The sequence below is a fragment of the Vicugna pacos genome, chromosome 4 (genome assembly GCF_048564905.1).
Source record: "Vicugna pacos chromosome 4, VicPac4, whole genome shotgun sequence".
NCBI classification, from domain to species: Eukaryota; Metazoa; Chordata; class Mammalia; order Artiodactyla; family Camelidae; genus Vicugna; species Vicugna pacos.
Window position 1 is genome coordinate 9,888,543 of NC_132990.1, and position 27,426 is coordinate 9,915,968.

General features: G+C 40.4%; 1 long non-coding RNA gene across 1 annotated transcript in view; it reads left to right on the forward strand.

Moving 5' to 3' along the window:
* Window positions 1-25,186, forward strand: part of LOC116279973 (uncharacterized) — a 183,998-nt gene extending 158,812 nt beyond the window's left edge. Inside the window, exons 16-18 of the long non-coding RNA XR_012071877.1 lie at window positions 8,101-8,199; window positions 23,783-24,026; window positions 25,064-25,186. This is a non-coding gene — a long non-coding RNA (uncharacterized lncRNA). The remainder of the gene's footprint in view (window positions 1-8,100; window positions 8,200-23,782; window positions 24,027-25,063) is intronic.
* The last annotated feature ends 2,240 nt before the right edge of the window (window positions 25,187-27,426 follow it).

Sequence of the window (27,426 nt, forward strand, 5' to 3'; positions counted from 1 at the left end):
GAGCATCTGTGTCTCGCTGGCAGCTCAGCCCACAGGAAGCATTGCCATTGGTGACAAAGTTTTCCAGAATGGAGGCAACTCTTGGTAAAGTTCTAGACAAAACAAAGTTTCCTGATTTATAAGGAAGCTTCATTCCTGAAAATTCTCGTATATGAAATTTCATACTAAAACAAAACCACAACCACTTCCACCACCATCACCACAACAAATTGGGGGTTCTATACAAAAGAACAGTTAGGGTCTTGGCCCAGATCCCATAAACAGGTGTGTGACCCACATGCGTACTCCTGGAAAAGGAACATTTCTTCATTGTGTGGGAGCGCCCCTCACATTTCAGGATGCCCAGGGGCCTTGGTTCTTGTCACTAAATAAATAGTGGTTGCACATCCTCTCGCATCATTTTAACAACCAACCCCCCCCACACACACACACACAAAGACTAGAACGCCCCCATGAAGGTGGTGTCACCTCCGCTGAGAACCATTGACCTAATGGATGTAGTTCAGACTCGAGCTCTGCACACAGTTCTTCGGGATCTGGCTCCTGCCTCCCTCTCCATTCCTGCTGTGCAGCAGGCACCCTCTGTTTGGCGTTTCAGACCGCAAGAAATTCCCTGCCCGAGTGGGCCTTCCCTTACACGTGCTTGTGGCTTTCCCTCTGCCTGGGAACCCCTTCTCCTGGCTGAGCTTGCGGTCACTGCCCGTCCAAAGCCTCCGCAGTTTGCTTGGACTCCCTGCATGTCTCGCATTTTGCTTGCTTTCCCCTTTAAAACCCTTCGCCTGTTTCTCCCCCACGCCTGGGTTGTGATCTTCTTGAGAGCAGGAGGCAGGTCTCCTGTATCTTTGTCGTCCCTGGGAGTTCAGTTCACATTGGCTGTTGGCTTCGATGTGCTGAGAGGACCTGGCCTTCTCTCAGTTCCAGGCTGTTTTGCCTCCTGGTCTCTCTCATGACTGTCTTTCCTCCTGGAATGTGCCGCCTGTTCCCTCCTCTCCTACCCTCCGCCCAGCCAGATCCTACTCTACTTCAGGTCTCTGGTTAAATGCCACTGATCCAAGGGTGCTTTCCCTGTACCCCGCCGAGTGGCTTACCAAACCTACTATTTGCCCTTACAGTGCTCTACACTCTTTCTTAACGCTGCACAGATGATCCCCAGGGCCTTTGCAAGGACCAGGCTGGAGTCCTCCTTCTTTTTGCTGGGTCTTACATACCAGAGGGTCTTCTGTCATCCCTAAATGACTGATAATGACTTCTTAGAGAATAAGGCTCTAGAGGGAGCTCAGTTTTTCTTGATTTGGAAAAATAAAGGAATGTGACCCTCTTGCTGGTTACATTTCTTGCTCTGAAACTGGTGTGTGACAGAGGTTCTATATAGAAATCTAATCCATCAGAAGTCACGCACAGGGTCAGTTAGACTTTTTTCTATGACCCAGAAAAGAATACAGTCACCCAGGTAATCACTACTCGTGTACTATCCTGCAGGAATCTCAGTGCTAATAAGAACACGAGCATGTAGAAGAGAAACAAGCTGCGTACAACGAAATAAATAGAGGGATAAGCACTTTATTGTTGAAACAATGATTCAAATTATATCTGGAGATGTGTAGATTTTATTTTATTAAGTGAAAAAAGACATTCTGCCGTTTGTCCGTCAGTATTTCTCCCCTAGGGGCGCTGATTTACCTGCCTTTAGGGTGAGCCATCTCCATCCCTCAGGCTTGGAGGATACTTGTTTTGTGTGCCTCATGTGTGATCCTGTGAACTGTTTCAGGAGTTTGGGCTTTCTTAGAATTTTTGTCTCTATTATTTCTTTAAAAAAAAATATTTCAGATTGGTTTGCCACTCAGTGATTAGTTCCATATGTGCCAATTGTTCTGAAATTCCAGAAGAAACTTCACATCCTAAGTAACTGAAAAAAATTCATTAATTCGAAAAACTCTTTAGCAGCCTACAGTCAGTTGCTATTAATAGTTCTTTCTTATTATATTGGGGGAAAAAAAGAACGCATCTTTAAAACAAAGCAGCATGCCTCACTAATAATATCCTGGGTTTTATCTTCCTGCATACATCATGTCCAATAGCCCAGGCAAGCTTTTTCTGAACTTATAATCTCATGGGTTTTTTTCTTATTTTCATTGCTGTTCTTAACAAAAGAAAAATTTATATATTTATAAAGTGAGGGAGACTGACTATGCATGAAGTTAGATACAAGTTCTTGCTTATCAATCTAAAATAGAAGTTGCTTTCATTATACGTACATTAGTTAGCCTTCCCAAAATATTTACACAAGGGATACATGCAAATAATCATCAGTAATGCATATGTATGCTTTAGAAGATGGCTTTCCTGAATAATCTGGAAGTGATCCAATTTACAGATTAGGAAGCTAAGACAGTTTTTCACATACCTTTAAGCTGAGTTAAATAAGAGAATTTTAAAATCAATTCTCATACATAGAAATAAAACATGACGTACAAAGTACAGTCAACCTACTTGTGAATATTTGTCAATCATGAGTGATTTAGAAAGACTAAATTCTATTTATGGATTAATTACACCATTCTAATGGATGATACTTATATTTTTAAATGGAATTTTGCAATAAAGAAAAATTGTGACAAATAAGATGATAGAAAATAACAGAAGAATTCCAGAAAGAATTCCCTCTGAATTCCTATGTGCATAGTGTATGTATGCTAATCACCTTTAAAAAACTAAACTAAAAAACTACCTTGTCTAAAAAGTTACTTGCATGATTATTGCCAACAGATGAGTTTTTAAACGTGAACTGTAAGTCATTTGATTTAACACATATTATTAATTTCCTAAAGGAAATGAGGAAAAGGAGCAGTTCTCAGTATGTTGTTAAGCACAATAGAATAAGAAGCAAAGAAGTCAGGAAAAGGTGGGAATATTATTTCTACAAGTACGAGAAATGAGAAGACTGATGGTAGACATGTCCGCAGATTATGGTATGGGAAAGTCATTTTGGCTTGCTTATACACGATTCTGCTTAAGTTTATGCTAACTGAACAGCCTGTTTTGTGACCTATCAAGCACGCATTGTACATCTGCCTTAACCATTAAAGAAAAGAATTCATTTAAAAATCAAAATGGAGTAAACTGTGGTTTAGGCATGCAATTTGGAGCCAGGTGGCCATTGTGGATGTGGTTTCAGGCACAGTCCTGCATTATTGAGAACCTGAATTTTCTGAATTGTATCAAACTCAAGGACACCATGAGCCATTCTCAAAATAATAGCTGCTAGAGGCTGCCAGATGCAACCTTATGGTCTCAAGGTCTCCCCTTGAAACTGTGCAATCATTTCAGACCCCCAAACTACCCTTGCTTAACAAGCACCCTTACTTCTTGCCCGCTGCAATTACAATTCTTGACAAGTAACTTATGTAATTTGTGGGGTTTGCCTTTATAAGTCTCCCCCATGTTGCAGTCCAGTGGAACACAATTTAACTGCTTCTTAAATCTGTGTCTCCTGGGCTATGGTCCTTACTTTGGCTCGAATTTCTATTACAGATTATTTATTGATTATTTCTTTCAGCAAGGCTTAAGATCCAAAGCCACTGAATGGATTCAAATTTTGGAGAGACATAGGAGTTATAAGCCATATCTCCTGTAGATGTTCCTCTTTGTGCTGAGTCATCCCAATATACATTGTTACTCATACATTCTGTTATTCACACAGTTGCTATGGACTGGGGACCATGAAAATAGATTGGCCAGCCTGTTGGTATCACCCTGAAGTGTGGGGTGAGGTGCTCATGACCTCAGAGTGGTCCACTGAGACATCTTCCTCAACTTCCATTTCCAGTTCCGTGTCTTTTAGATCATGGTAAGACTGCTAGTTCCCTCATATCTTCCTGGTTCTTCATGTCCAGTGGCACATGGAGATGATAACTGGCAAGTTGGGGTCATAAGTCTTTGGATGAGGATCTTTGAGTCAATAAATGCTTCCTTTAGCTTGTTTGCTGAGGTTGATTGATGTCTTTCCTGAAGCACCAGTCATCAAAGAAGCTTGAGACCCTCCAGTTGTGACTATAGGAAACTTTGTGTCAGACTCCTCACTGCCCCCGGGGCAGCCCTGCCCCCCTCAGTGCCAGCGCTTTGTTAGGTGTCCTGTGTGGGTTTTATATTTTATTACTGTTAATCAAGTGGTTTCAACCATAGCTTGTATGTTCACATCCACTGTTGCTTCCATTTCAATTTCCTAACTTTGGACTAATTTTATTGTTTTAAAAAGACATACGAATGTTAAGAAAATAGCACAGCTCGTAGTAAATGTAAGCCCATGTGATGAAAACCTGGGGCAGAGAGGCCCAGGGGAGCTCAGATTCTGACACCAAAGCATTTACCTTCCGTTGTTGCTCAGCCCAGGCTCTCAGGCAAGGAGGTGGGACGTGGTGGCTGGGAAAGGAGGGGGAACACGACAAGCCGCCCTATCTCAGGAAACAGGTGAAAAATGGGTTCCCCTGTCCTCAGTATTCTCTGGCCCAGTCTCCCCTAGGTGTGGGAGCCAGTTAATCTGAGGATTTCTGGAAGCACTACCACTGTCCTAGAAGCTGCGGACCAGTGATAGCTAAGCCAAAATGGGTCACTGCCACCAGGTGGCGTCAAACTGCAGCTGGGACACGGTCAGTTTGGGGTCTCAAAACTGGACCTCAGCTCCAGACGGGGGTCATTTTATTAACCTCACAGTAAAGGAAACTCACATCTTGGGCTGCTGAATTTTTTATGTGCTAAGTATCACTAAAGTAGAATTTTACTGAATGTGTTTGTATGTAAATTATTTCTTATTTTTTAAAACACAAATGTGATAATCTTGTGTATATTGCTTTGCATCCTATTTTCCCCCCAAATACCTCTTGGATAGCTTTCCATATTGTATATCAGTTATTTTTAATGGCTGCATTGTGTTCCATTACATAAACTTGGCATAATTTGACTCACCTAATAAGATTTTTTTCTGCTTTTGTAGTCATTTTTGCTGTTATTATAAATAATGTTATAATGAGAATTCTTGAATATATATCTTTGTGTAAGACAAATTCCTAGAAGTGGATTAAAAATACTCAATAGAGAGCGTAGGACTCACTAGCAGAGAGATGAGATTTGAAAGCACAGGAGTTGACAAAGAGTGGCTGTGGCTCCAAGAGCACCATATATAAAGCACAGGAAAGGAAGACAAAGAAGTAAGAGACAGGGGAACTGGTACCCAAAGAGAAAGCAAGTCGAACTAGAGGTGGGATGGTGAGGACATTGGTTAACAATATGACACAGATTCAAAATTTAGGTAAAGAGAAAAGTCTTCACGTTATGTTGTTAATTCCAGGGCTGCCTACGAGGTGCAAAATTATTCTGTTTACAAATTCTAACTGTAGATGGCATGTATACACATATAATTATATCTCTGTGTGCCAAGAGATATTTATAAATTGAGAGGCAGATGGCTAAGATAGCAGACGCTGAACACTTGAATCCTAGTTTCTATCAAGTACTGGTCCCTGCATGGTCCCAAGAGGAAATAATATATATACACAGAACACAAGCCAGGCAGATGAGGAGTTTCTATTACTCTAAGTGTGCGTCCCAAGCCCCAGAGCAGAATTCCAGTAATGAACCATATGGAGAACTTCTTTTAATTACTGTATCTTTATTTTTTTAAATTTAAATTCTTCCTCTTTATTCTCTTATAAAAGTAATATACGGTGGGGAGGAAGAAGGGAATGTAAGCAGAAAGGGAAAGTCTCCCCATAATTCTAGGTCTCAGAGATAAACATTGTAACCAACTTGGTTTATATCTTCCAGGCATCTCTTTTAATAGCTGCATACAATACCATTGGAGGAATGTGTATTTTATTTAACCAGTCCTATGCTGATGAGTATTTAGACTGTTATCAATGTTTCTGTCATATGTAACTCTGCAGAAAATATCTTTATACACGGATCATTGTGCCTTTAATGGGTTATTTCCTTAGAAGGAAATGCCTAGAAGTGAACTTTCTAAATCACGAGCCTGTATATTTTATATTTGGGTGTATATTGCCAAAGTACCTTTCAAAAAGGTTGCACAGACTCTGCACTTGACAACAGTATAGCAGTGTCAGTTTCCCTGTGCTCTACTTGCAAGACTGAAGATTCGTGTGTATAAATTAGGTATTTTCTTATTTCTGTGAATTGTCAGTTCATATTTGTTGGGCCATTTTCCCAGTTATCTATTGTGGTTTAATGGACTACCCCAAATAAAACAACCAACATTTTATTAGATGTCATGATTTTGTGGGTCAGGAATGTGGGCAGGGCCAGCAAGGTGACTCTTCTCTCCACATGACGTTACGTGGGGTCACTTGATGGTCTGGAGCTGTGCCTAGGGTGGTCTGCAGGGTCCCAGAGGGCTTCTCTGGCTGTCGGCGTCTTGGTGGGGATAGCTGGGAGGGTGTGCTCTGCTGGGCCCTGGTCCTTCTCCCTGCAGTCTCAGAGCCTCTCTGTGGACTCCCCAGCAGGGAGGTCCAACTTCCTACAGGTGGCTCAGGGCGCCAAGAAACCAAAACGAAAACTTCTCAAAGCCTAAACCCGCAACTTCCATAGTGTCACACCCACTGTTCCAGACTGGTTAACGTGGCCACGGGTTGTCCCAGATTCAAGGGGAGGCCCAGCAGGCCCTACCTCTCAATGGGAGGAGTGCCATAAGAATCTGTGGCCATCTGTCTGTCACAAATGCTCATATTAGTATATTTCTGTTTTTTAATATAAGTATAGTTGACTTTTTTAAAAGTATAGTTGATAGTATATTTCTTTTGTTAAAAATCTTCCCATTTCTTGGGGAAATCCTACTTGGACATGGTGAAAAGTTCCTAAATATGTTCTTTAACTTGTAGGTATTTTACCCAGGGTTTTTACATCTATCTTGATATGTAAGATTGATTTAGAGGAGGGTATAGCTCAGTGGTAGAGTGCATGCTTACCACGCACGAGGCCCTGAGTTCAATCCCCAGGACCCCTCCAAAAGTAAATAAATAAATAAACTACTTACCTCCTTCCCCCCAAAATATTTTTTTAAAGATTGATTTATAGTTGCTGTTTTAAGTTTTGGTACCAAGGTTGTTTATCTTTGAAGCAGTTTACAAGGGATGAGAATCTTGTGATTTTTGAACATTTTGAAAGGCTTACCCACAAAACTATCTGGGCCAGGAGGTTTTTTTGGAAGGAATTCTCTGATCATTTATTAACTTTGTTCTTGTTGCTCAGATTGGAAAACCGAGTCAGTTATGGTCATGTAATGTTTTTTTCATACTTAACCCTAAAGCTGTGCATTGTGGCTTCGTATGTGAACTTGGGAAGCACTTTGTAATATTAAAGAAGGAACAAAGTGTTCGAGAAATGTGGGGAGGTAGTACTCTCTGGAAGGGTTATTGCAGGCACAAGAAGCTAATTTTAGACCTCATCTTAATTTTTTTCCATAAAATTCAAGAAGATGTAGAGTCTTTGAAACAAAACAAAAAATGAAAGGGGAAACTGATAAGAGACTGAGATGCAACCTGAGCTTGAGAGGCAGGCAGAATGAGGAGTCAAGTCAGGGCTCTTAGGAGCGTCCTTACTCCTGGCAGTCGTGGGGACCAAAGCATACTTGTTGGTGCATAAGTGAAGGATAAACCGATGAATGAATGATGAGGAACACTAGTGTGGTTTGGTCTCATGGACACTGTAGGAGAGTGAGTGGCCCTCGGAGACCGTGGGAATATCCTCTGACGGCTGCTTTTGCTGCACGCTGGGCTCTCTCCCCTCCACACCCCTGCAGCGGTCACATGTTTACTCTCCACGCAGAAGTCCGGTGTGACTGGCCCTCAGTTCTTCTCTTTCCATTGCTTGCTGCCACTCTCCTGGTTCACCTCTTCCCCTCCCTGAGTATTGCACAGGCTGTGGCTTTTTTTAACCACTTCATTTCCCCAGCGACTAATCAGGTGTGTCCTTGAATTCTAGATTTTCTCAGGCTACACAGCAAGTGAAAAACATACTTAGACTCCTGGAAGGCTAGATCTAGAAGATGTCATGGGACACCTGGTGACACCCGTCTCACTCCTTTTATAGATGGAGAAAATGGCCAGGCTGATGGTAAGAGCAAGATTGACTTAGTGCATTTCGAGAGGCCCGAGTGTGTTTATGGGAAAACAAAAGACATCATTTGAGGTAAAGTTATCAGTTTAGAAGGCAGCTGTGCTATGAGGATGGACAGAACATGAGAAGTTAAAAATCATGAAACTGTCAAATAGGAGAATAAATGTCAGTAGGATGGATGTTAAACATTTGAAGTGATGCAATGTTAAATGTTCTATTTAATTTATCCAGTCCACTATACAGAATCAAAAAAAAAATTCTTTCAGTGAAATTTTTCTTGACAGCTTCTCAGATGTGAGCCCTGTGCAAGCAGAGAACAAGTATGTTCCTCTCTGGTGCCTGCAGTACCTACCCTGTCCCAGGCCCAGCCCAGCCCTGCTGATTTGTGTCTGCCAGTTAGGCACCCATGTACTGCTTCACCTGGCCTTTTAAAATTATGCAATTTGATAATTCCTCGTAAATTTGCAGAGTTGTGTAATCATTACCACGGTTGAATTTTTAGAACATTTCCATCATCACACACACATACACACACAAAAGCCATCATGCCTATTTCCAGTCAACACTCCCCTGACCCTCCACCCTCACTCCCATTCCTACTCCCAGCCCCAGGCAACCACTCATCTACTTCCTGTCCTTATAGATTTGTCTATGCTGGGTATTTCATGTAAGTGGAATCATACAATATGTGGTGTTTTGTACCTGGCTTCCTTCATTTAACACAATGTTTTTGAGATTCATCCATACTGAAACATATATCAGTATTGGATTGCTTTTTATTGCTTGAGTAGTACTCCACTGCGTAGCTATACCACATTCTATCTATTTGCCAGTTCATGGACATTGAGCTGGTTTCTGCTTTTTGGATATTCCTATCCATGTGAATGTTCCTATGAATATTCACATACAAATCTTTCTGTGGACATAAGTTTTCATTTCTCTTGGGTAGATAATTAGGAGTGGAATTTCTGGGACATACAGTAACTCTATGTTTAACATTTTAAGAAAATGCCAAATATTTTACAGAGTGACTACACAGTTTTACATTCCTACCAGCAGAGTGCAAGAGTTACAGTTCCTCTGCATCTCACCAACACTTATTATCTATCTTTCTATCGATTGGCTTTGTAAATATTGTAAATACTGTGTGGAACCCCATACCACCTTCCTAGATCCTTAGGTGGAAGCTGCCATCCTGAACCACATTTTAAGAAATAGATTAATTTCCTTTGTAGGAGCTGAGGACCTATGCATACCTCCCAGCTGTTTTATTCAAATCTGGAAACTCAAGCACTTTTGTAAAAATATCACACTACTTAAAGTTGATTGTGTGTGTGTGGGGGGGTAGGTATCAGACTGTTAATTACACCTCAATATCCAGTCTTCCCTTTTTACATAGAAATCACATTGTTGGGTGGACACAATCAAAAATTACAATTCCCATCCTCCTTTGCAGCTAGATGTAGCTATATGACCAAGTTCAGGTGAATGGAATGTGAGCAGAAATGTTGTGTAGCTTAGACAGAAGTAAGCCCACTTTTTACCCTTCTCCATATCTTTACTGGAAAGTGGAAATAATGGTAAAGGCTGGAGTAGCCCTCTTGGACCAAAGATGGACAGTGTGTGCTGAAGTGGGTAGGGCATCAAAATAAAGGATGATTGCAGTGTCACCATATCAGGCCTGGATAGCTTAGCTGGACTTTAACATGAGAGGTAAATATCTTGTTTACCCCAGGGTTATTTTGAGGCTGTCTGTTATAACAGCTAAAATGTGAAGTTACTGACTTCTAGAAAGCCCCAGTAAAAATATGGCTGCAGCATGAGAATCTCCACTGATGAATATGGTCACACAAAGGCAGGGTAATGAAGTAAAAAGGGCACTGGACTCAAAATAAGGTTACTGGAGGTTTTGTATTGACCTTATCTCTGGTCAGCTCTGTGACCCCAGGAAAGTGTCTGTATTTCTTGGTGTCCCTGTGCATAAAACCAGGTGGTTTTAGGCAGTTAAAAATAATTTTTTTAAACTTGAAAATAAAAAGCACCTGACTTCAGAAGTAATTCGCTATATTCATTTTCATTGGGAAAGCCAATTAATAAATTTTTAAATGTATAAACTTGAACTTTTGGCACCAGCCGTCTCTAATAAAATAACAGAATGACCGTCATTTTCAGCAGCTGCATCATTTGCACAGGGTTCAGAATTCCCCCTTAGATTAGCTTTTTAATCTTCCCAATGGGTGTCATTATTATCCCCATTTCACAGACAAGGAACCTGAGGTTCAGTGAGGGTGAGTACCCAGCCCTGTCATACAGTTAGTTAGTGGTGGAGGCAGGATTTAGATTCCCAGGTCCAGAGCACACTGCCACCCTGCCCGCATCACTGTACCTAACTAGTCATTGTGAAGCATATCAGGAAATCAATGGTATTTGTTGGCCCCTGGCTCGCATGGCCTCTTCGGCCATTGTGACTAGGAGGCATTCTTGTACTTTAAAATGAATCAACAGCGTTTGCAAATGTGCTCACTGGGTTAAGGTGACATGTGGAGCAGTCACGGTGACTCATCTAAGGAACACAGGGAGACTTGAGCTAATGAGGAAGCACACCTGCCAAATGCTGAAAGGAGGATCAGCAGCTCTCAAGAACTGGAGACTTGCAGCACTGGGCAGCGTGACTGCTGGGCCCCTAGGACCAAGCCTCCTGGGTCCGACTGGCAGCTGTGATTCAAGGGGGGGTCAGGCTCCAAGATGTGCTGTTTCCTGCCCGATGCACTTTGCAGAAGCACAGCAGAGAAGCTGAGCCCAATGGACTCTGAACACTAGCTGTTCGGTTTTGTTTTGTTTTGTTTTGTTTTGTTTTTCTGGCAACAAAATTAAAACTGCACCTAGGGATTTATCCACCCTTTTGCTGATCTCGATGTGAACTGTGCAGTGAAATCCATGCACACAGCACTGACTGTCTCCCAGGGTGTTGCTTAAAATGTGGCTGAGCGCAAATGGAAAAACATCAAGTCTTGTTGAAGTCAGCACACAGAATTAATCTCTGAAAGTAATGAAAGAATTAGTTTCACTCTGTAAGGTAAATAAATGCAAAGTGTGGTGAGTCAGAGATGTTCTGCTCAGCTGCTTTTAGAAGGAGACTTCCTGGGAAAGGCTGCTGTGTACTTGGGACACATTTTAATGCCACTCTTATACCTTATGTGATTGTGAAAATGCTTTCGGTTTCCTTTTTCACCTGAGGTTTTTAACCTGCCATTATTTACCATCAGTGCTTTTTAACACTGGGAAAGGTAAAAACTTAAAGTGTCTTGGTCCACTCCCCCCCCCCCTTTTTAACTCTTAGAAGCACAAGTATATTATATAAATAAAAATAAAATTAGGAACCATCTCAATACTTAAAGCCGATATGAAATAAGGCTCTCTGCTTTCCACCCATCCTTCATTTTATTTTCACCTTGACTCTGAATTTCATGCTTTGGTTTTTTCCTAAGTTTGGTTCATGAACCATCTGCTTGGAAACACCAGCATTGCTCATTTCAAAGTTGTTCTGAAACTCTAGGGTAAGAGGAAATCAGACCACAGGACATTGCTCTCCCAGTACCCAATGAAATGAACAGAAACATTATTTTTCAAAAGGCCAAAAATTAATCAGCAGCAATCAAAATTGAAAAAGGATAAAACTTCATGTAATAAAGTTTGAAAATTAGCTCTTAACCTTGCTTAGCACACCTGCACCCCAGAAAGAGAACTAAGGAAAGGTGAGTCAAGAAAATTCTGATACTCGGAACTCACCTTGATTTGAAGAGAAGTGGCTAGGAGGGTGAGTAAGTGGGGAGACTGAGTCTCGGAACCATTCTCTCTGCCACCAAGATCCTGACTGAGGCCCAAGGGGTTGAAAGGGCCCGCCTTTCTCCAAGGTCACTGCTGAGTTGGAGGAGCCAACCAGAGCCCGGGGATTAGGAAATTCCTGGCTCTCGCTAGGAAGCCTGGCCCTGGTAAAGGACACTTGCTGGGGTTCAGAAGAGAGAATGCAGCCCCGGGTCCCAGCAAGGGCTGCAGGCAGTTCCAGAGGAGCTCTTCTCCTTCCCAGTCTCAAGTCTCAGGCGACAGAAAAGTAAATAGAAGGTGACATCCAGCCCCCAAGTTGCTGTACACTGGGGTGATACACAGTTTCCGGGGAAGCTACAAAGAAGGTCAAGAAGAGCTACAGTAGATCAGAGAAACCAGAGAGTGCATAGAACTGCCCACTGTGGCCTGAGCAAAATTAGAATGAATGGCATGTCAAAGGGAAGAAAAAAGCATGTCAACCTTGTAAATGTGTGTGTGAGAGAGAATGAACCAGGCACAAAGGAAACAGCCTGGAAGAAAACAAATCCCCCAAAACAGAAGAAAACTGCCCCAGAGTGCCTTGTGCTAAGGAAAAACTTTAAAATATGCTGTCAAGAAAATAATAACACAAAGGAAAAATGTTGAAACAACACAAAGAGATGGAAGAGAAGTTGCAAGGCTAAGGAAACCGATCAGGACCAAAATAATCCTATTACAGATCTAACGAATAAGTTAGAAATCAAGGAATGGTCTAGACACAACTGGAGAGTTACTGGCATTGTGTCTTAAGAGAATCACTATGAACACAGCTGAAAACTAGAAAGAAATTAGAACAAGTAGAGACAAAATAAGGTGTTCAGATCTAGGTGATACAAAACAGAGATAATTATGGTCCCTGAAATAGCATACTCCACAACAGAAGATTAAAAATTATTCAGAAATACAATGAGGGAAAATTTTTCTGAAGAATGACATCTGCTATTGAAAGGGCATGCTATTTCCCCAGCAGCTATTTGATATAAAACAATAGACATTGATTAAGATATTTAACTTTAGGGGTAAAGAAAGGTTTCCTGAGGCATCCAAGCAGAAAAGGCTAGCTACCTACAAGGGGCAGAGGTCAGGCTGCCCCCTCACTTTCCCACAGAAGACAGGTGAGCAGTATCTGCAATTTCTGCAGGAAAGAATGTGAGACCTAATGATACGATACTAAGGCAGGTTGTCATTCAAGTTGCAAGGCAAAAGGCAGGCATTTCTAAACACACAACAAAATAACTGGAGGGGGAGAAGAAGAAATAAAAATAAAGGAAGGAAGGAAAGATAACAGAGTCCATTTTAAGCACACACACACAGACACACACATACTTCTTTGACAATAAAATCAAGCCAATCAAGAGATGAAGTTAAATCACCTAATTTTTCTATCAACTGTTTTTTTTTCTGTGATTGTCAAGGATTCGGTTTTCAAATTTTAGAGAAAACCTCACCTACTTCAGGGCATCAAGAAAGAGGAGGATTGAAATGTTGGGGATGGGGGAGTGGGAAATGGGTGAAAAGGAAGTACAAAAAGGATACAAAAGTATAAAGTCAATCTATTAAGTTGACAGTTTTGCATCAGGTTAACCTTTCCTGTGCTCCATAGCCTCACTGAAAATAATCATCTCTGCTTCATGGGGCTGTTGGGAAGAATGAAAGAGAAAAAATATATAAAGACCAGACCACAGAACCTAGTACATTCTAAGTTCTCAATGACTGTAGTCTCTTTTCCACCCCACCCATTTCTCATAGCCCTAAACAGTGGTGTTTTTTGGTTTGGTTTGGTTTGTTCACACAGGCTCACTTTGTATTATGCCACTGTAGTTTTTCAGGTTGAGTAATTTACGGCTTAATGCTAAGTACTTGCTAGCAAACACTTCATAAAGCAGCATGGGGAAGATCATGGGCTTTGGCATTAGAGCTAGGCTTCAGTCCTGGGTTGCCTCTCTCATATACATCATGGGAAAATCTGAAGGAGGAGAAAGTGAGAAAGCAACAGAAGCAATGTTTGAAACAATCATGACTGAGAATTTCCCCCAAATTAACGTCATGTGGAAACTCACTGGTCCAGGAAACTCAGGAAACATCAAATAGGATAAATGTGACTAGATTGTTGTACTTGCCTCCAGACTGGTTCTTTTTGCTTCCAAGCTCTTCCTTCTCTTAGCTGGCATCTGTATGGTTGGATAAATGTTGTTTTTGCAAACAAATCCTATTACTCTGATTGTGAGACTTCATGGACCTCTTACAGGAAGTCTAAACCCCTTGGTACACGCAGTTACTCAGCGTCTCCATGTCAGCCTCACCATCCGTCACTCTCTCATGTACCCTCCAGCCTCACCGAGCATCTCCTTTCTCCCAGAATACTCCATGTGGCTTTGGGCCTCTCTCCCCCTGTTCACACTTTGTCAAAATACCCTTTCCTTCCTTCTCCACCTAGATAATTACAAATAATTTCAAACTTCTAAGAAGTTTGCTACTCTGATATGCCCAGGGAGTCTAATTCAGGAGTTCCTCAATTCACAGTCCTGGGCTTTGTCCCTCATCTCTACTCTTTTCCTAGGTAATGTTATCCATAGCGTGACTTCAGTTATTGACACGCACATGATCTGCGAATGTGTGTCTCTGACACAGACTTTTCCTCCAAGTTCCAGACTCACACAGCCAACCGCCTACCTGATAATTGCCTTTTTTTTTTTTAATATTCAAGAGCCTTTTAACCCTCGTAAAAAATTATGATGTAAGGACTATTGCTATTCTCATTTTGAAAACTAGAAGACTGAGGCTCAGAAAAGTGAAATACATTGTGTGAATTTGCATAACTTATTAACGTTTGATGGAATTGGAACACAGGACTCTGCCCTCAAACTTTCTGCTTGTATCCAACACTTCATTATTGCCTTTTAAAATTGACATCAGGGAAATGCAGGTAGCTTGCTTGAAATATAATAATAATAATAATAATAATAATAATAATAATAATAATAATAATATTACTGTTGAGAAATGGAACCAGTTTATTTGAATAGGAATAAATCAACATGTAGGCAATTCAGACTCAGACAATATAACAGAATCTTAGGGCTGGATGGGATTATTCAGCCCACCCATCTTTCTTTCTTGATTCTGGGACATGTTTGAGGTCGTTTTTTAAATAAATATTTTTATTTTTCATCTGAATGGATTAATACTGCTTTTTCTGAACAACAAGGAGAGAAAATGAATCACCTTATTTTTGTTTCGACTTCTGACTCCAGCCGTGTCTGATGACCTATCTCCGTGATTTTTTTTAACCTTGCAATGTGTGCATCTCTAACCCTCTCTTGTCTTTATTTTGTTATTGTTGTTGTTGTTTTTGTTTTTTTCCTAACTCATTTGGGTTGAGGTTCTCTCACTTACTTGATATTTCCTTTTGGATATCTCAAGCAATTTCATATTAAACAGATTGAGTACTAAAACTCATTATTTTCTGTGCCAAACTGGCCCTCTCCCAGTGTTCCCTTTCCCGGTGATCGACACCACCGTTGGTCCGGTTATGCCAGTCAGGAACCTAGGAGTCATCCTAGATTCAGTTCTCTCTCCCTTCCCACATCTAGCTACCATCATGGCCTGCCCTGCCTTCCATGGAGCTCTTGACTGTCCTTGTCTCTCCACTTCCCCTGCCACCCCTTGAGTCCTCTTCTAGCCTGGATCACTGAGGTAGCCAAGTAATTGATCTCTCTACTTCCGTTTCTTGTTCCTTTCAGTTTGTTCTCCGGAGTGCAGGTAATCTTTTGGACACGCAAATTCAATTATCTCATTCGTTGCTTAACATCCCACAGTGGCTTCCCATTGTTCTTGGAAAAGTCTAACGTGGCCCTCGACGTGCTGTGTGGTCCACCCTACTGTCAGTGCCTGCTGTGCATCATGCTACCTCCCACTATGGGATCTCAGAACATGTTGTTTCTCATGCTTGGAACACTCTTTCCTCTCCTTTTCACCCAATTAACTAAAACTCTGCTGCCTAGTACAAAAACTCAAAGGGGGAAAGGCTGTTTTTTTCTCCCCACATCCAGGCAGGCACATGGTCTTGGCCTGGAAAAGCAAATAAAGGAAAGCAAATAAGGGAAAGTTACAGAAGCACAGGGCTGACTAGAGATTATTCTTGGCTGGGCAGAGATGAGAGTTCATTGTCATGGGGACAAGTGTCCAGGGGTGGCAGGCATTAGGGGCAGGTGCTAGTTCCTGTGTAAGAGTCTTGATTATGCCTAACCTCTGTCGGTTCCTGCCTTAGTCTGGTTCTTTGACATTTCTATCAATTCTGTGAGCCATCTGATACGCTTGCAGGAGGTTATTTTTCTGCTTAACCAGAGTCAGTTTCATTTTTATTATTGAGAATCTTGATGAATAGGACAGTGAGATTCCTTTATTAATGGCTGATTCATTTGCGGGAGAGGAAGTTCTGTGGCTACTTTGCCCATCATTGTATTCAAAGGCCTTCATACAGTGACTGGAATATAATTAAGGACTCAATAATTTTTTTTTTCAGATGAGTAAGTAGATCCCTCTTGATATCTCAGCAGCACTGTGCACTAATCCCTTTGTATTGTAATCCTCGTTTTGCCTTTAAGGACACATGCCTTGTCTTACTCATCTTTGTGTTTTGCCAAGGGACTGACACTGCCTGACTCATAGTAGGTGCTGCAGGTGTGTATGTTAATTAAATGGGAAATGGGAACCACCAAATTAACTTGCTTTGTAAAGCTGGCTGGGAGATGCTCATCCTAGTATCATGTGCCAAAGTCACATCTCCTTCTTGCCCACCCCACCCCATTCCAAGCACCTGTAGTCGGTCACATACAGTAGCCTTTGTACCTCAGCTATTTAGTTCACTCTACACTTTCCTTGATTAAAAGGTAGCTACCTATGCTTGTCAGATTAAATGTTCCAATTGTCTAGGGAGCTCAGCATTGGAATTCCAAAGAATGTATGTGTGTTTCTGTCACCATCCTTATGCAGTGGACCCTTGTAGATTTTTGACCTCTCTCTATATTTAAAAAACAAAAATAAAAAGCTTCATTGAGGTATAGTTTATACACAATACAATCCAGCAATTTAAAATGTACAGATTTATTAGGCACTAACAAATACACAGTCATGCAATCAGTACCACAGTCATGATACAGAACACATCATCACTCCAGAAAATTCCCTGTGTCTCATTGCAGTCAGTTCTCACCTCCCTCCCCTAGCCCCTGGCAATCACTGATTTGCTTTCTAACCCTGTGGTTCCCCCTTCTCTAGAATTTCATGTCAGTGGAGTTATATGCTATGTAGTCTTTGTGTCCGGCTTCCTTCCCTCAGCATAATGCTTCTGAGATTCGTCAGTGCGCATTGCTTGTGTCAGTAAGTTGGTCCTTTCATTGCTGGGTGGTGTTCCATTACCTGGTCATAGCACCATTTGTTTATCTGTTGACCAGCTGATTCATTAGAGTTGTTTCCAGGGTTTGACTGTTATGAATAAAGCTGCTATACGTATTTGTGTGGATACATGTTTTAATTTCTTTTGGGTAAATCTAGGAGTTTGCGATTGCCAGTTCATAGGGTAAATAAATGTTTAACGTTTTAAAAAACTGCCAAACTGTTTTCCAAAGTGGCTAAACCATGAGGCCTTCCCACCCCCAATATATGAGAGTTGTGACTGCTCTGCATTCTTGCGACACTTGGCATTATCATTCTGTTTAAATTGTATCATGTGTGTGGTGTGTGTGGTATGTGTGTGTGTGTGTGTGTGTGTGTATGTTTGCATTTCCCTAACGCCTAATGATGTTGAGCATTTTATCATTTATAACTCTTCTTTGGTGAAGCATCTGTTCAAATCCTTTACCCATTTTTAAATTCAGATTTCTCTGTGCTCTTATTATTGAGTTGTAAAAGTTGCCATGCCTGTTAAAAACCTGCTGGTATTTGGGTTGGGGTTGTGTTGGCTCCGTAGATCAATTTGCAGAGGATTATCATCTTAACAATATTTAATTTTCTCATCCATCAAAATGCCATATCTTTGCCTTTACATAGGTTTTTACTTCCTCTCAGTAAGATTTTAGTTTACTGAGACTTTAAGGTTCACACTTTAGTTTCTCAGTGTGTAGCTCTTGCATTTATTTCACTACGTATATGCCTAAATGTTTAATTTTTTGATGTTGTTATAAATCATGCTTTTAATTTAAATTTCTAATTATTCATTCTGGTATATAGAAAAACAAGTGATTTTTATATGGACGTTGTATCCTGCAATCTTGATAAATTAATTGATTTTTAGTAGCCTTATTGGTCTGCAAATAAAAATGGTTTTAGTTCTTCCTTTCCGATTTGTTAGCCTTTTGTTTCTTTTCTTAGCCGTAGCGCTGTTATGGCCTTTAGTACAGAGTTGAATAGAATTGGTATGAGCGGGCATCTTTGCCTTGTTTCCAATCTCAAGGAAAAGCAATAAGCATTTCTCCATTAAGTATGACATTAGTCATAGGGTTTTTTTCATAGATGCTTTTTATCTGGTTTAGGAAATTCCCTTCTGCTATTTCTCTGAGTGTGTGTGTATGTGTGTTTAAAATCATGAATGGGTGTTAAATCTTGTCAAATGCTTCTCTGTCTAGTAAAGTGATTATGGATTTTCTCTTTTAGTCTGTTAATATAGTGGATTCCATTGGTCAATTTTTGGAGAATAAACCAAAAATTATATTCCTAGGATAAATCCTATGTAGTCGTGATTTTTAAAAATCATTTTATATACTACAGGATGAGATTTGCTAAAATTTTGTTCAGAATTTTTGTATCTATATTGTGAGTGACGGTGATCTATAATTGTGTTTTTTTAAATACCTTTGGTTTTGGTATGAGTATACTACCTCCCTCATAGACTGATTTGGGATTGTTCCTGCGTCTTCTATTTTCTCAAAGAGTTGTGTAGAACTGGTGTTGTTTCTTCCTTAAATGTTTGATAGAATTCACCAGTGAAGCCGTGCTCAGAGAGGTGATTAGACAGGCTTGCCAACCTGAAAACAGGATGCTTTAACACCAGGCCTTGAAAAACAGTTATTTATTTGTTTGTTTGTTTGTTTGTTTGTTTGTTTTTCCTTGCAGCTGGCACCTTGATCCCAAGGACATAGCCCAACATTTCTTTCTCTGTTCTCTTTCCCACCAAAGTTTCTTTGCCAGGGCTAAGCTCAGCAAAAGGGGAAAAAAAGCCCATAAAAGGAAAAAGCTGATTGGCCTCAGCATCACCAGAATGAAGATAGGATGGCAAAACCTTCCAATAAAAACCCGCGCAGCTCAATGGGGGAGGGAGCCTGCCTCAGCCGGTGCCTGGCTGGCGGCTCCCCGCTGGAGTGCTGTCCCTTGTCCTTCCTCTCTTCTCTTTGAGCAGTAAAGCAGTCTTTCACTTTGCCTCTCTGCCTCTGCTGAGAATTCCTTCTCAACCGGCAGGCAAGGCCCCACACTTCTGGTGGGCTTTCCAGTTTGAGAATCTGTCTGCTAACAATATGGAGCTGAAGTATTCTTTGCAGGAGGTTTTTAAACTACAGATTCAATTTCCTTGATAGATTTAGGGTTATTAATGTTATTTACTTGCTATCGGGTGGGTCCGGAGAGTGTGTGTCTTGCAGTGAATTTGTCCATTCCACCCAAGTTGTTGACTTTCTTGAAATGGCCATGTTCATGACATCTGTCATCTTCCTTTTAATGCATGCAGGGTCTGTAGTGATGCCATCTCTTTCGTTCCTGGTGTTAGTGAATTGTGACCTCTTTCTACTTTTTTCTCCTCAGTCTGGCTAGAAATTTATAATTTGCTTTTTATCTTTTCAAAGCTCCAACTGTTAGTCTCATTGATTTTTCTCCATCATCTTTCTGTTTCCTCTTTCATTAATTTCTGCTCTTTTTTTCCCTCCCTTCTGCTTACTTTACATTTTATTTGCTCTTCTTTTTAAAAATTTCTTGAAGTGGAAACTTAGATCATTGATTTAAGGCCTTTCTTTTTCTTAAACATGTTCCTAATTTTTAATTTTTCAGAAAAAAATCCTAATTTTCCTTGTGATTTTCTTTTTGACCCATGTGCTATTTAGAAATGTGCCACTTAATATCCAACCAGCTGAGTATTTTCCAGTATCTTTTTCCTGTTATTGATGTCTCGTTTACCTCCACTGCACTTAGAGAATACATTTTGTATGATTTCAATTCTCTTAAATTTGAGACGCATTTTGTCACCCTGAATATGGTTTATCTTGGTGAATGTTCCCCAATACATTTGAAAAGAATGTGCCTTCTGTTGTTATTACATGGTGTGTCCTGTACGTTTCAATTACATCAAATTGGTTGGTAGTGTTATTCAGTCTCCTGTGTTCTCACTATTTTACTTGCTATTCATACTGTTGACAACTGACAAAGGAGTGCTGAAGTCTCCGGATTATATATTATATATTTATCTATTTTTTCTTTCATTTCTATGAATATTTTCTTCATGTATTTAAGATCTGTTATTAGGTACGTACACATTTGTCATAATCGAATGTCTCTTTGTCCCAGATAATATTCCTTGTTCTGAAATGTACGTTGAAAATACTGGTGTGTGCATGGGTTATCTTTTCCATGCTTTTACTTTTAACCGAGCTGAATCTTTGTATTTATACTGTTTTAGTGTATCTGGGACTCCAGTTTCACATACTGATATTGTCTCCCAGGTCACTGATGTTCTGTTTATTTCTTTCAGTATTTTTCTCTCTGTAATATTCATTAGGATAGTTTCTATTACTATGGTTCAAGTTCACTGATCTTTAATTCCACAGTATTCGAGCGGCTGTTGATGTCATTCATTGTATTTTTCATTTCAGAGATTGTATTATTTTCTAGAAGTCCTTTTTTATATCTTTCAGTCTTCTCCTGCTCTTTCTTACATTTCTTTTACATTCTTTAATATATGGAGCATTTTAATAATAGCATTTTAAAACATCCTTGTCTGCTAATTTCATCATCTCTGTCATTTTGGGCTCTGGTTATGAATCTTATTTTTTCCCCTCTGATTGTGGATCTTATGTTTTCTGCTCCTTTGCATGCCCGGTAATTTATTTTTAAATTGAATTCTGGACATTGCACTGTTCATTTTGTTGAGTGATGCATTTTGTTGCATGCCTTACCCAGTGTTGCACTTTTTCCCTGATGTGTAACTAAGTTACTTGGAATTGTTGGATTGTTTCAAGGCTTGCTTTAAAGCTTTGTTCGGATGGGTCCAGAGTAGCCCTACTACCAAGAAGGCAATACTTTTCAGATCACTACCCAATGCCTTTTGTATTTTGAGACCTTTTCACCGTTGCTGGTCGGAACATGAACAGTTCTCAGACCTGTGTGAGCTGCGAACACTGTTGGTGGATGGCTTTCTTGAACTACTTTTTTTTTCTGGATTCAGATGGTTTTCCCTCACACGTGCACAGATCATTACCCAACTGAAGACTTCAGAGCTCTCGCTCCACCAGTCCCCTCCCCTTGGAGGGAAATTCTAGCTGCCTTGGCCTCCTCAGAATTCAATCTCTATCTCCTCAGCTCAGTGAGACCGCTGCACTTAAGGTTATCACTTCCTGTACCACAACCTGGAAACTTGTGCGCAGAAAACTGGGGCAGTTGTAGGGTTCACCTCGCTTATTTCCCTTCCCTGAGGGATTACAGTCCTGTGTTGCCTAGTGTCCAGTGTCTGCAAACCATTACTTTATACATGTAATCTGATTTTCAGAACCAGAAAGGTAAATCCAGTCCCTATTACTTCATCATGGCCAGAGGTGGAACTACATACACATTAGCTTGGCCAAACTTAATCGCTCAACTCTCTGGACACACAACTGTGTGATTTTTGAGGTCTAGAATTTAATGGCTAAGGATATAAATTTGGAAGAACCAGGATGAGAAATGTTTTCAATATAATGTCTAAGATAACTCAGATGACCACGGTGTTGGTGGGAAGTTATTCTAGCCTGAATGTAGTCTGATTTCTAGCCTGCAGTTATGGATCTGTATTAGACTGGTTTAGGAATGTGGAGTAAAGTGTGAGGGCGCCATTTAAATATAGGAGGCATCCCGAACGATGGCAAGAGTAGAGGAAGAAGGCTCTGGTGTTGACTTCTTTTGTTTCTGGGAACAAACCAACGTTGCTATTATCAGATTTGCTAGAGGGATTCTGAGAGCTGAAGTGGTAGGAGACGCCACCATCAATGTCCTTTGAACAGGACTGAAGGTTGGGGAAGGGGAGGAAGGGGAGAGTCAGGGCCCACTATCTATTTCCTTGACTTTATTTTTAATCAGATGAACTCCTTTCTTGCATCGAGAGCTAGTTCCTGATACAAAGGATGCCAGTTTTAATGGATGCTCACATAGGAAAAAAGACACTAGTGTCATCTGTCCTCTCTCGTCAGCAAGTCTGGAGATGCCTTATAGTGGCAGCTACCAGGCTCTGATTGCTAAATGCTGGATTTGCAGCTTTTTATTATAATCATCCCATTTTAGTTTCAGAGAATATTTTAATTGGGCGATTTTGACTTATTTGGACTTGTCAGAATCCATAGGACATAGCAGAATAACTTTAGGGATTTTGAAATGTGTGTCTCAAAATAGAGCTGGAAAAAAAGGAAGAGTAGAATCTGTGTTGGTTTTAAAATCCACTTGGAGCAGGGGAAATTTTCAGCTCAGGCTGCTTTCTGGACTCTCCCGGCATCACTGCTGATTCTGCACTTCGGGGGACAGGTTGTCATTTCAGTGTTGCCAGGTTGTTCATTGTAAATGATCTGTTCAGAACAAAATACTCTCTGGGAAGAAAACGTTAGGTTAAATTCTTTTACCAAAACAGTTTCCATGTACTAAAAGATGAGATTTGCCACATCAATAGTATTTTTGAAAAATCAGCTACAATTGATAATGAAGTGCCCTAAATACTTGTAAAGGTATGAGAGTTGCAATGCATCAGAAAGCTGATCATCTCCAGCTTTGCAGTATTTTGAAACAGGGCCATCTAGTGGAATCCTCTAACTATGAAACCACGAGTGCATCCTGTAAGACCTTACATTTGAGGGTCTTTTTTAATAAAAAAGTAAATTAATTAAATTTAAAAATTTTATCTTAAAATTTTAAGAACACCTCTTACTACCTCTAAATCCAAGTTAACAGTTCCTTAGTCTGCTCAGAAATAAATATCTTTTCACTGAAATTCCTGCACTGATTAATTTGATAATATAATCTGTAGATTCACATTCAATTAAGTTTCTCAAAGTAGTAAGTTGTTTACTTTTTTCCCTTCCTGTTGAAAACAGCCCCTTCTAGCCTGCCTCCTCTCACACTGCCACCCCCTCCACCATGAAATCTCACTGAAGAATTAGGAAATGGATGTGTGAGACAATCTGAGAATTATACAAGACAGTGTATGATATAGGATTAAGATGTTTGTCACAAACGTCACTGAAGATGACCCATCAAACACATTGATGGAACTGTGTGAGGTGTCAAAGGGTGTTTCCTTGAACTGTTTGGAGAGATCAGGCCTCTAAGGAGGGGTATATAGAAATGGCTCCCTAACCAAATGGTATGGAAGATTTGTTCACCAAACTCATTTCATCCTCTTCCTGGAAACTTCCTGGAAAATTACATATTGCATCATCCCCTGTAGTTAAGTGGGGTCCTGTGATTGAATTCTGGCAAATGGAATGTAGATGGACGTGATATACATCCCTTCCAGTCCTGACTCTTAAAATATCCTGCACCACCTGCCATGTTTCTTTTGTCTCCCTAGCACCCTCCATCTGGTGAATGTCATTGGCCATGCAGACCATGGGAGCTTTTATCAGCTTGGGTAACTTCAGTGTCTGTGTGGAGCCTACCCTTCCCCTCTCATCCCTACAACCTGAAATGTGGACGAGAAATATGCTTTCATCATTTTAAGCCAGTGAGACTTGGGGACTATTTGTTAATTACCCTGATTAATACAAGAGAGAAGAAACAATGGAGGAAAAGAAAGAAGATGAGGTGAGAAAAAGGTAATAAGATCTAAATTTCCTTCAGAGACCTTGGTGAATATTCTGACTCTTTTCTCCAGGTTTCAGGGTAAGCACAAGGTTGAGGAATTCTGAAAACATCTTGCAGAACAGCTGAGAGTAGAACCACAGAGTGCTTCCTGATAGGGTTTTAGCATATGGGGTCAGAACGGAGATAATGAAACTTGGACAGAGATGCTTCCCACAGCTGGAGACACAGTGACCTCGGTGTGAAGTGTTTACAATACGGGAAATGGAAACTAGGGCTTGTCAGCTTGGGCCACCAGACATTTACTAATGTTATCATACATTGTTTCAGGAGAACTAAACTGCTCAATTAGCCCTTTTCCAAGATGTCCTGCAAGATATGGTTATGTGTCTGCCTCCATTTAGTCTGCGGTGTTCCAGGTGTATTCAGACTAGGCAGGGTGGGATATTAGCAAAATCCTTCACCTGAGCCATTTGTGGAAGCAATATTGGCACAGGTTTAACATACAAGGAATCCTTTAAATGGGCAAAAGAAACTGAAATCACTGGGCCACAGAGGAGCCAGGACTTTAGCTAAATTGTGGACCAGCAGGGATGAAGCAGGGAAGTGGCAGAAGGCAAAGAAAGCAGGGTGAATAAGGAGATACTCTTTAGTAGAAAGACGACTGGTCTTATAGGTTAGAGATAGAGGAAGATGAAATTAAGCAGCATAGACAAGGTGAAGGCAAGTTACTAGAGCTTTGAAAACTGTCACTAGGATTTAGATTTGAAGCCAGATTGAACTGGCCAGTGCTCCTGGGCCAAATATTGTCTATTATTAGTAATTAATAATAGACAAGCTAGACTTACCTAATCATTTTTCTTCTGGCACCTGCCATCATTCACGTTTCCCCGATGGCACACCCATGGGCATTTCAAGCTGAGGGAGGGTCTGACTGAACGCTCTGCTCCTAAATCTAAACACTCAGAGATAATGCAAAGTACTAGTCTGTGCTTCGTCCTTGAGTACCCTCTCTCCTCGTCTGCCCGATGACACTGCCTCATCCTTCTAGGTCCTCTTCTTTCACCTTCTGTAAAGCCTCACCCAGGTAGCTGATCGATCCTTCCCTTGTGCAGACACGATACCAGATACATGCCACTTCTATGTCTTGCGTATTGTAAGTATTTGTCACTTATCTGGCTCCCATGTTAACTGTGGATTCCTTGGGGAGGAAGCAATTTCCCTCTACCTTTCTAGGTTCTTCTGGCTGATCTAAGAATTAAATTGACGTGAGACTAACAGGAGAAAATCACACAAAAGTTTAATAGCATGTATACATGGGAGAGACCCAGGAGAACTGAGTAACTTCCAAAATGAGTGAAGCCATCACCTTAAATACCATCTTCAGCTAAAGACAAAAGTGGATGTTGGGGACAGTGGTTTGGGACTTCAAAGGGGAGGAAGGAAATTCACATGGAGATAGAATAGCTGAAGTTTGTTAAACAAATGCTTGCTGGGCCATGCAGAGATAATAGGACACAGAGAAGAATTTTAATAGGCTTTGCTAAGTTCTTCCCTGTCTACCATACCTAGTGCATGCTATAATTATCTATGATTATCTATAGCTCCCTTCCTGGAACAGGTCCTCTGTCAACATTCTTTTTGGCAATTAGGGAGAAGATTAAAGGTTCTTCTTGAGTCTCTTGGGCTTTAAACATAATCAGTTTAAATTAATCGTCAAAAAAGACACATTTTGGAGTGGCAAATTTTGCTCCCATACATGTACGTAAAACACCAAATAAAATGTTTACTGAATAATTGGATGCACAGATGGTTTCTATAAGCACTCACAAATTACCAAGATTTGGTGGTATGTTATGAGATCTTAGAAGGAATCTGATCAATGAAAATTATATATTATTATAAATAAACAATTGTAGCAGAGTGCTTATTACATATTCACACATGGTAAGACATAACTTTGAAAGTAGAAGTAAGACACACACTTGAAAATGGAGGAATGTTATTATGATAAACGGTTTGAAGTAAACAAATTAGAAAAAACTGTACTTGGCCACAGGAATGCTTTGGATTTTGATATTGAAACATTTTCTCCCTGCATAAGAGAAACTAAATTGAGCCCATTGTAATTAAGTCTCTTGCTTCTCTTAGGAGTTCTTGTGAGTAAATTGGCCGATAAAAAGTAAGCTTTAGCTTCTGATGTAGCCTTGGGGGATTTGGGCCCGTGAGGAGCTGCCCTCTGTCTGATAAAAGTAGGTGTTCCAGGCACAGCCATGGGACGGCTGTGGGAGGGGTTACATCCCACTAGTTCAGGTGATACTTTGAGATCTAAGGTGACCTTGTGACTTCTGCCTTCCACCCAAGAGGAGCCACTGATCGTGCATTTATACCAACCATATCCAAGAGCAGTAGAAAATATCCAGGCACGTGATTTCTTTTTGTTCTTGATCCACTAAAACAAGTAAATAGGCTTCTTTCCTCCCTTTTTAAGAGGAGGGGATTCAGAGTGCTTCACTGAATCTTGAGTAGCTTGGGAAGAAATGAAGTACACCATTTCCTCTGACCCTAATTTCTCTAGACAACTCACAGTAGACAAAAAACACAGACTCACAAGGTTGCTGTGAGCATGAAACATAACACAACCGTGAAAGTGCTTTACAAACTGGGAAATTCTGTGTCGGTAATAGGTACTATGATTAAGATTTACCCACAAAATACACATTGTTTTCATCGAGTAAATATTGGTATAATCAGTGTGTGAAATGTTCCTTCCCTAAAGACGTGGTTAAATAGTCCAGGTGACCTTCAATGAATTGAGCAATGCTAATAAGCATTGGTATAATTCTGACTAAAATAAATATTAAGGAAAGGATTTTATCCAGTTTTATGCCTCCACTCTCCATTTTATTGGGCTCAGCCTAGATTTACTGCTTCTTCATTTAAATTTGCCAGATAAATAAATTGATGATAGTGGTTGTGGTGTTATCTGAATTAGGCCGAATCTATCTGTGTGTGTGTGTGTGTGTGTGTGTGTGTGCGCACGCGCGCGTGCGCGTGTGTGCATGTGCATAAGTGAGGAAGGGGGGAATAACAATAACTCTTCTGGCTTTCGAACACTGTGTCTTCATGCTTATGAAATGCATGAGTACAGAAAAGAGAACAAAGGAAGCCATTCACATATCCCATCACTCATTTCATTACAGAAACCCATGAACACACCAAACCAAGTGTGTGGAGATCAAAGATAATTTATGAGCAGCAAAAAATAAAATATTATTTCAAAAACTCAAACAGAAGACAGCTGCATTTTCATAATAATGAAGAGTTTTAATGTTAATTCCAAAATTTTAAACAATACTTCTTATTACTAATAATAAGGACCTAAAGACTTACATCAGATCTAGTAAGTAAAAA